The sequence below is a fragment of the Octodon degus genome, unplaced genomic scaffold (genome assembly GCF_000260255.1).
Source record: "Octodon degus isolate 3935 unplaced genomic scaffold, OctDeg1.0 scaffold00228, whole genome shotgun sequence".
In the NCBI taxonomy this organism is placed as follows: domain Eukaryota; kingdom Metazoa; phylum Chordata; class Mammalia; order Rodentia; family Octodontidae; genus Octodon; species Octodon degus.
In genome coordinates this window covers 1,354,910-1,363,034 of record NW_004524804.1, presented here as the reverse complement: position 1 = coordinate 1,363,034, position 8,125 = coordinate 1,354,910, and positions in this window count along the sequence as shown.

The window sequence follows — 8,125 nt, the reverse complement described above, 5'->3', positions numbered from 1 at the left end:
TCCCATATGTGCCCCAGAGCCTCGTGGACTGGTCAGTGAGGCTGTGCGGAGTGCCTGGATCAGGAGTGAGTGATACTAGATTAGCGACTGGGGTTATAGCCAGGTGTGAGGTTCGGAGGAAAGACCACAGTGGAGAGTGGGACTCCTGAGGAGGCAACCTGAAAACACTTACCTCTTCATCTTCCTTCGATCCCTGTCTGCCCCTGCCTCTGCTGCCATGAACCGCTTCTCCTCTGCCACAGTCCTCTGTGTCCAACTCCTCGGAGTCAGCCAACTGTGGACTGAAAGCCCTTCCAGCTGGAACTAAAATAAAGCTCTCTTTTAACTTGTGGGTGTCAGATATTTTGTTCCTGTGGTGAGAAGGTAACTAGAAGTAGTTACCATGGAAGACTGGAAACAACACAAAGGTCTTTAAAACGAGGAGAAACACTGGCAGGACCAAGATGGTGCAACACAGATACCCACCACCGGGCCCTTCCCAGGAGACAGCCAGGGCCACAAGGGGAAGGCTGAGTCAGACAAGAGCAGCCGTGGCCGAGCGCTGGCCACAGAGAGCCACAGCAGTTCTCAGGCAGCGACACAGGGCAGCACAGAAAGAGCACAGCCAAGCCCCCTCTGCCACAATCTCACCGCAGCAGAAGCCAGGCCTCATGGCTGAACTCATTGGGGGTCCTCTACATGTGCTCCACACAGTGACTCTCCTGGTGCCCCTAACTCGAGACTGACAGCGCAGTTCGGGCCCTCCTGAGCTGGATGCCGGGCGAGTCAGGCCCCGTCTCCTGCACCTGTAGCTCCAGCTGCTGCTTCCCTGGGCCTGGACCTGAGCCCTGCCCGCATGCTCTGCCGAGGCCTGAGCTCCTGGCTTCTTCTCGGAGACCAGCACTAGGACTGCCATGCAACCCAGCAGCCCCCCAACTGGGCATCTGTGAGGTATGACTGGAAAATATGGTGCACGTCTCAGTTTCATTAAGGGCCATACTGCCCTTGATCCTTTCTGCTTTCTTCTCTTTGAGCACGCTTATCCATCACTCTTGCCACTTCCTGAGGCAGCTCTGGCCATTCTCTGAGTGTTTATCATGGAGCCACCACAGCTGCCTCAATGCTGTGACAAGATGACAAGTGTTTATCTTGTGTGGTCACCTTGACATTGGAGAAGGTCCAGAAATCGTGGGGTGGTCAATCAACGAGTGAGGTGTGTGGGGACGCTCCATTGCATCTGCGTGAGCCTGCCTGTCTGGTGACTGCACCTGGCATAGCCATTCTCCACATCATAATCGCGTACTGGTAAAGACTGGCAGGGAAGGGTTCTGCAGAGCTGCTTCAGAGGGCTGCAGGCACAGGGGGTTGCTGCAGGAGCAGGGGGCCGCCGTAGGAGCAGGGGGTCACCGCAGGAGCAGGGGGTTGCCGCAGGAGCAGGGGGTCACCTCAGGAGCAGGGGTTCACCGCAGGAGCAGGGGGTCGCCATAGGAGCAGGGGGGCTCACCGCAGGAGCAGGGGGTTGCTGCAGGAGCAGAGGCATCAGCGCAGGAGCAGGGGGTTGCCACAGGAGCAGGGGGTCACCTCAGGAGAAGGGGGGGTCACCTCAGGAGCAGGGGAGTCACCACAGGAGCAGGGGGTCACCGCAGGAGCAGGGGGTTGCCGCAGGAGCAGGGGTATCACCTCAGGAGCAGGGGGATCACTGCGTGTGCAAAGCGAGGGGAGGATTTTGAGGACATTCATGGCGATGTGGCTTTTGCTGCAATGATTTTTTAAATACAACTGATTGCTGTACATTGTTTTAGTCATCCCTTGCCATCTCGAAGAAACAAAACCACTGCGTACAACTAAGATAGCGTCATCCCCACAGTTATGGCGCTATTCACAGCAGCCAGCATGCGGGATCGACCAGGGGTCTGTCACTGGATAAGTGAGTGAAGAAAGTACGGCAGCGTCACAGGCACAGTGCCACGTTAGGGCACGTGGGACTCAGGCAGGCTAGATCACCAGCCCCAGACCCAGCTAGAGAAGAAGAATTAGCTGTGGTGCTCAACAGCACAGCGGGTAGATGCGCTCTGCAACAGCCTGCGCATCTACAGAAAGGATAAATGTTGCAGGCTAACTGCTAGTTACCCAGAATTATTAGCACCTGTTGTCTGCACAGATCAAATGAGCACATTGTGTCTCATGAGGATGGTACTGTGTCTCATAAATTATTGATCAAATGTTAGTTAAAATTTTTTAGACATAAACAAATTGTAGATTAACAACAGAATAGAATAGAATGCCTCTCAGAATTGAAAAGAATACACTCAAAAGCAGGCCCAGATAAAAAGTCTATGCCGAGGAACAGAAGCCAGACACACACGGGTGCACGTGCACACACACACACACACACACATACATATGCCATTTTAGTTCTATAAAATTCTAGAGGAGGCAAAACTGTAGTGATTGGAAGGTGCTCCATGACTTTTGGATGTTGGGAGCGGAGAGCGGACGGATTGCGAAGGGTCATCTGGGTCTAGGTCACCGCTGCCGCGATGGTCACACAAATACACTCATTTTTAAAGCCCATCAGGGCCGGCGAGATAGCTCAGCGGACTAAGTGCCCGCTGGGCAAGCGCAGGGCCCAGGGTTCCATCCCCAGGCCTGCGCGCCGACCGGCCCTGCCCCGGGCGCACTGAGCCCTCGACTGAGTCCGGGCTGGCGCGCGCCTGTAACTCGGTGCTGGGAGCTGGACACGGAGGATCGCTACGGTCCGGGCTGCATAGTGGGACCCTGCACCCAATACATAAAATGAGAAAAGAAAAGCCACCAACTCCACACCCAAAGTGGGCGAAACGAACTGGAAGAAAATTAAACCTTGACTAGACTAAAAGAGTAAGCAAACACGGGAATATGTAACCTTGCCTGAATTTTTTAAAGTCAATCGGCGCGCTTCTATGAAGGACGTAAGCAACCCACGCGCTTCCGCGCGGCCTGGAGGGATCCGAGCGTCCAGAGGGCGCAGCTGCCGGAGGGCAGAGCGCGGGGCTGGAGGCGCCCCGCTGAGGGGTGACGCGCTGGGCGCGGGTTTGCAAGAGGGAGCAGAGCCCAGGGAAAAGCCTGGTGACACCGAGCCTGAGGAGGGGTGGGAGGCCGGTGCACCCGGCAGGGTGACAGGATGAGGGGCGGCGAGGGGGTGCTGCGGCCCTGAGGCCCGCCCCGAGGGCGATGCCCTGCAGCCCGGCGTGGGTGGGCACCAGGCCACTCATCAGGACGGCCTTCTTTTTTTGTGGCCAGATAGTGCTCCCGAGGGTACGGGAGCCGCGTTTTTAAAGTAGAGCTGTGTTGCCAGAGCGTGCAGAGAGAAGGCGGCGGCGGGCTGCGGGGCGCGGGGCTCCAGCCGGAGCGGCAGGCCCAGGGCGGCGGCCGCCGGGTGACTCGCAGCCCTGCCAGTGTGCATGCCTTTGAAAGCTAGAAGAAAGACTTTCGGCTGCTTCGCCGTAATAAATGATAGATATTTGAGGAGGCAGAAGTGTCTACACAACTTCAACATTGCGCAGTGTGTGCACGTACCCGAACGTCACGTAGTGCTCCATAAATGCGTGCAATTTTTGTTTTCCATGCCTGAGTTAAAATAAATTTTAAATGTTGCTTAGGAAAAAAATTTGATTTTAATTTCAGGGAAAGGGAAATTCAATAGGTGATTCTGAACAGAAATCCACGTTTTGTTTCATGTTTTATGCACAGCATTTTCACAGCATTTTTACTTTTCTGAGTTATTTATCAGCCACAAGAGGTTATGTGAGTTTCATCCAAGGGATTTTACAGACTTTGTTAGCTCCTCCTTGCTCCTCAGAGTCAATTCCTAGAGACTCTTTTTTGGAATTTAACTAAAACACATTAAAGCCCCATTGAATACTGGGCACTCTCTGAGGTCCTAGGTAGGAGAACATGTTCCGTCTCCTCTTCCTGTCACCAATGCCCCTGTCCTGAGCTTCCTTTTCTCTCATTTTCCTCCTTTCTCAAGTCTTGGGCAGGATCTGAAAATCCTCTACCTGTAGTGGTCACAGGCACGTTTTCCCATCCACAGGAGCAGGGGTGGTTGGCCCGGGGTCTGGCAGATGGCTGGGCTGGGGCTGAGTGGGCGGCAGCCTGGGGGTGACATGGGCAGCAGGGGCAGCCGTGAGCTGGTGGACAGGGAACCAGGGGCGCCTCTTGTTAGCCAGAGAAAGAAAATGCAGTTTTTCTTCACAATTAGCCTATGGAACAAATGGGGCTTTTTTGACATTTGAAAATGAAGTTATGTGAGAATTTTTACAAGTGACACTGTCCTTTCAAGGCAAAAACCTTGCCTAACAGAACCACACAGATGGGTGCCTGGGAGCCAGTGACCCATCCATCCACAGCCTTCTGGAGCCACGCTGCGCCCCGCTCCTGCCTTCGCCCCCCACCTTCCCACTCACTTCCCCGCCCCTGCCTTTCACTGTCCTGCTTGGGCTGCTGACTATCCCAACCACAGCTTCTGTATCAGAAAAGGGCCATTTGCCTCCAGGGTGTACCATGGAGGTGAGTTCCGCCACCAAGAGCCAGCCTGAAGGAAAGAGCACATTCTTTTTAAGTCTGAGGAGAATTATCCAAGAAACCCCAAACAAAAGGGTGAGCATACGCAGACTAGCAGAGTTGTAGAAATGTGCACACACTGTAAATCCTGTACCCAGCTGTCAAATCAGTCTTCTTAAAGTACTTTCTTATCTGCAGCTCCAGGCTTCCACCGAGACTGGGACCTCTGTTCCAGCCCGAGTTGGAAGAATCCCGGATGGAACTGGAAAAAGCTCGTTCTGCAGAATCTCTGCAGGTGAGCGAAAGACCATCAGGCTGCGGCCAGGCCAAAGCCATGACTCAGGAGATGTGCTATGGCATGTAACTCAGTGGTGTGCCAGATGTCTGACCAAGGAGCTTATGGACAGCGTAGAGTGTGCCTAAGGAGAGTCACCTAGAGAGAAAAAATCCTCTCAGGCTTTCACAGAGAGAAAATTGGTCAAGCAATGGCCGTGACACTGACAAAGGATTTACAAGGTGCTGTACATGGTCTCAGAGTAAATCCTGGCAGGGTCATGGATCTGACTGACCTTGCCAGGTACAAAAGCTACCTTTTTACTTATATAGGTCTTGCTTCAACTTGGTCTCAACCATCCAGCAGAAAAGTATAACCACGAGGTAGAGAAAGTAATGCCATGTTAATATGCTGAGCTGTAGAAGGCTGAGCTGTAGAAGGCTCAAGTCAACAACTTCAGACATTGGCCAGTTGTGCTAACAACTCACTACTATTACAGACTGTTGGACTATACTGGGTTATTTTGCTGAATTCAAGTACCTACAGTAGTTGGACTGGCATCAAGTATGGAAAGGTCCTTTAAAGACTTCTCCAAATACAGCTTCTGTAACAGCAACCAAACACCCATCTCTGACAAAACAAAAAAGGGGGACATAAATGAAGGACCACTTTGTAGTGAAATATATATATATATAATAGTTAGGATACATATACAGCTACCTTCTATTAGTTCAATGAGAAGAAAGATTTGAACTAATAATTTAGACAAGATATCATTTCTGCATCTTCTCCTCTGAATAACTACTACAAAGACAACAATATGCAACGTTTTAATTATTGTAACTGTGTTACTAACCTCTTTTGAAACTATTTCATTGCTTTTTTTCTCATTAAAATGAATAAAAAATTTAAAAAATAAAAAAATAAGTTCTCTGAGCTACGAGGAGTAGCACACTATTACTAAACACATATTCTCTAAAGAACATAGTGAAGAGAAGCAAATTGTTTGGGTATAGTAGGTTTTAAATTTTATTGTTTGACATACAGTTTTGCTTTGTTTGCTTCTTAGAGAACCACGGCTTGCTGTTTTTACATTTAGCAAGAGGAACAGACCTTCATATGGTAACCCTGCCTTTGAAGCAGCGAGATTATTTCCATGTTAGAACAAAGATCAGGAAAAAGCAGTGCTGTATTAATAAGGCCAGCCACTGGACCCTTCCCAGTGACAGATCAGAAATGTCCAGCCTCTTCTTTGTTTCATTTCTGCTTAAATACCTCCTTGGTTTCCAGGGCAACCACACTGGAATGCTGCAGTTGTTGACTCAAGAACTCACAGGCAGGCTTCTTCTCTGTAATTAGCTCTGTTTTCCTCTTATCTCTTGTGTTTACAACCTCCTAGCAAGGGTGGGGAAGGCGTGAAGGGTGAGGCATTCCAGGCAGGGTCCTGGAGCCTTGACTCTGCTTCAGTACCTCCATCTCTAAGGTGGATTAAAGGCTAAACAGGAGCTTCTTCTGCTAGGAGAAAATTAAGCCACTGAGAACCGAGGTCCCCTGCACCCCGGTGTCTGGGAGCTTTCCTCCTCTCTAATAGCCTCTGGCTTTCAAAATCCCAAACAAAGCAAAGGCACTGAGAGGTCTTCAGTGCACTCTCTCCTGAAGCCACTGGCTGCTCCTCACACATGCTGCCGCCGCCGCCAGGAAAGCCCCTGTGCCATCTCCTTGGCCGGCAGTTACACCTCTCCCCTGTGCTGCCTGGCTCGCACCTCCAGTTTCTTACTGGTCTCCCCCTAAGGGAGAAGCGAGCCGGGTTGGCAGGGCTGCAGCACAGCAGGATAGGGAATGCTTAGTCTGAGGAGGCCCTGGCTTCAACCCTGGCTCCTGATCAAAAAAAAAAAAAAAAACAAATGGACCAGTGTCCCCGATGATGACTTGGTGACGTGACTAGGGTACTAATGTCTATGTCACATAGAGAAGGCATATTCTTCACATACAGGACCTAACACGCACACAAAAGTCGAACTGAAAAAAACTGCGGCCTGGGGCTCACCTGGCTTCATCCTCTTCCTTATCCTTTCAGAACCTTCTTTTTGTCAGAACACTGTGCTTGACTTCCCCGCTTTCTTGCCTTCCCTCACCACTTACTTGCCCTCTCCTCTGCCACGCTGTAATCTATTACCTTCTTATTTTCAGGCCCTCATTCCAAGCCAGCCTCTTCCTTTTGGCCTTCAGCTGTGATTTCGATAACATTTTCTTCTCGGGTCCCATCCGTTATCACAATTATCACGCAATCTTCTTTCCACCTCTGTTTCAGAGGCCTTGGAGTTTGGCGCCATTCATTTTCCCTCAACTTTCCAAGTCCTCACTTTCACAAGAAGAATAACAGAAGAAGGCTTTTGTTGTGGGGTTTTTTAAACAGAAAATCGGTCTGGGGAAGCATTTCAAGTCCCTCTTTGATGTGTAGCTGGAGAAAGCACTCTATTGAAGCTGGGTGTTTTTCTATATAAAAGTCCACACAGAGCTACACTTTCCCATGAAGAGAATCAGAATCTATTAACTTGTATAATTTTAAAAGCTAAGAAGGAACTTTGAAGGTCATCTAGTGCTAGCACTCATTATTTTATGGATGAGGAAAATGGAAACCAACAGTTATTGATCCCTTTCATGCATCAAGCCGTGTGTTCTGTCCCGCCACTGCTGTTGCTGTATACTCCTCAAGTACATCCCCATTCACGTCCCCAAAGTATGCATTCAGTTTAATACCAGAATCATTTTCCAGGCACCTCAGCAGCACCAGGCCCAGGGAGGAGAACAACGCTCACCACGGCTATGCAGGCCTCCCCCCGCTCCCAGTGCCGCATGCTCCGTCTCGTACAATAGGAAGACATTAACTCAAGCAAAAAGTGAGTCGTAGGCTGCCCGACCAGTAACTTGCTCAGGATCAAAAATCTGTGCTCAGGCCAAGCCAGAGTGGAAAGCCAGGTCTGCGTCACCCACCATAAAGCTTCTTTCGGTCTTGCTTCCCTGCTTTGTGGTTATTTATTTGTGCTGCCAGAGTTGTCTGTTCACACAAACCAACCACTATGGCTTAAGTTTCCATGTCCCCCAAAGCCTTGTTTGCTTGGAGTGGGGCTTCGGGAGTACCTGAACAGTGCGTGTATGGGACTGGATCTCGGGTCTGTGATACCAGATCAGGGGTGTGTGTACTGGATCAGTCCACTGATGGGTGTACAGCTGGGTGTGAAGGCAAGAGGTGACTCCTGGTGGGCAGAGGTGGGTCACATGGCTGTGGCTGGGAGGGCACGTGCTGTGTGTGTCCTCCCCGCTGCC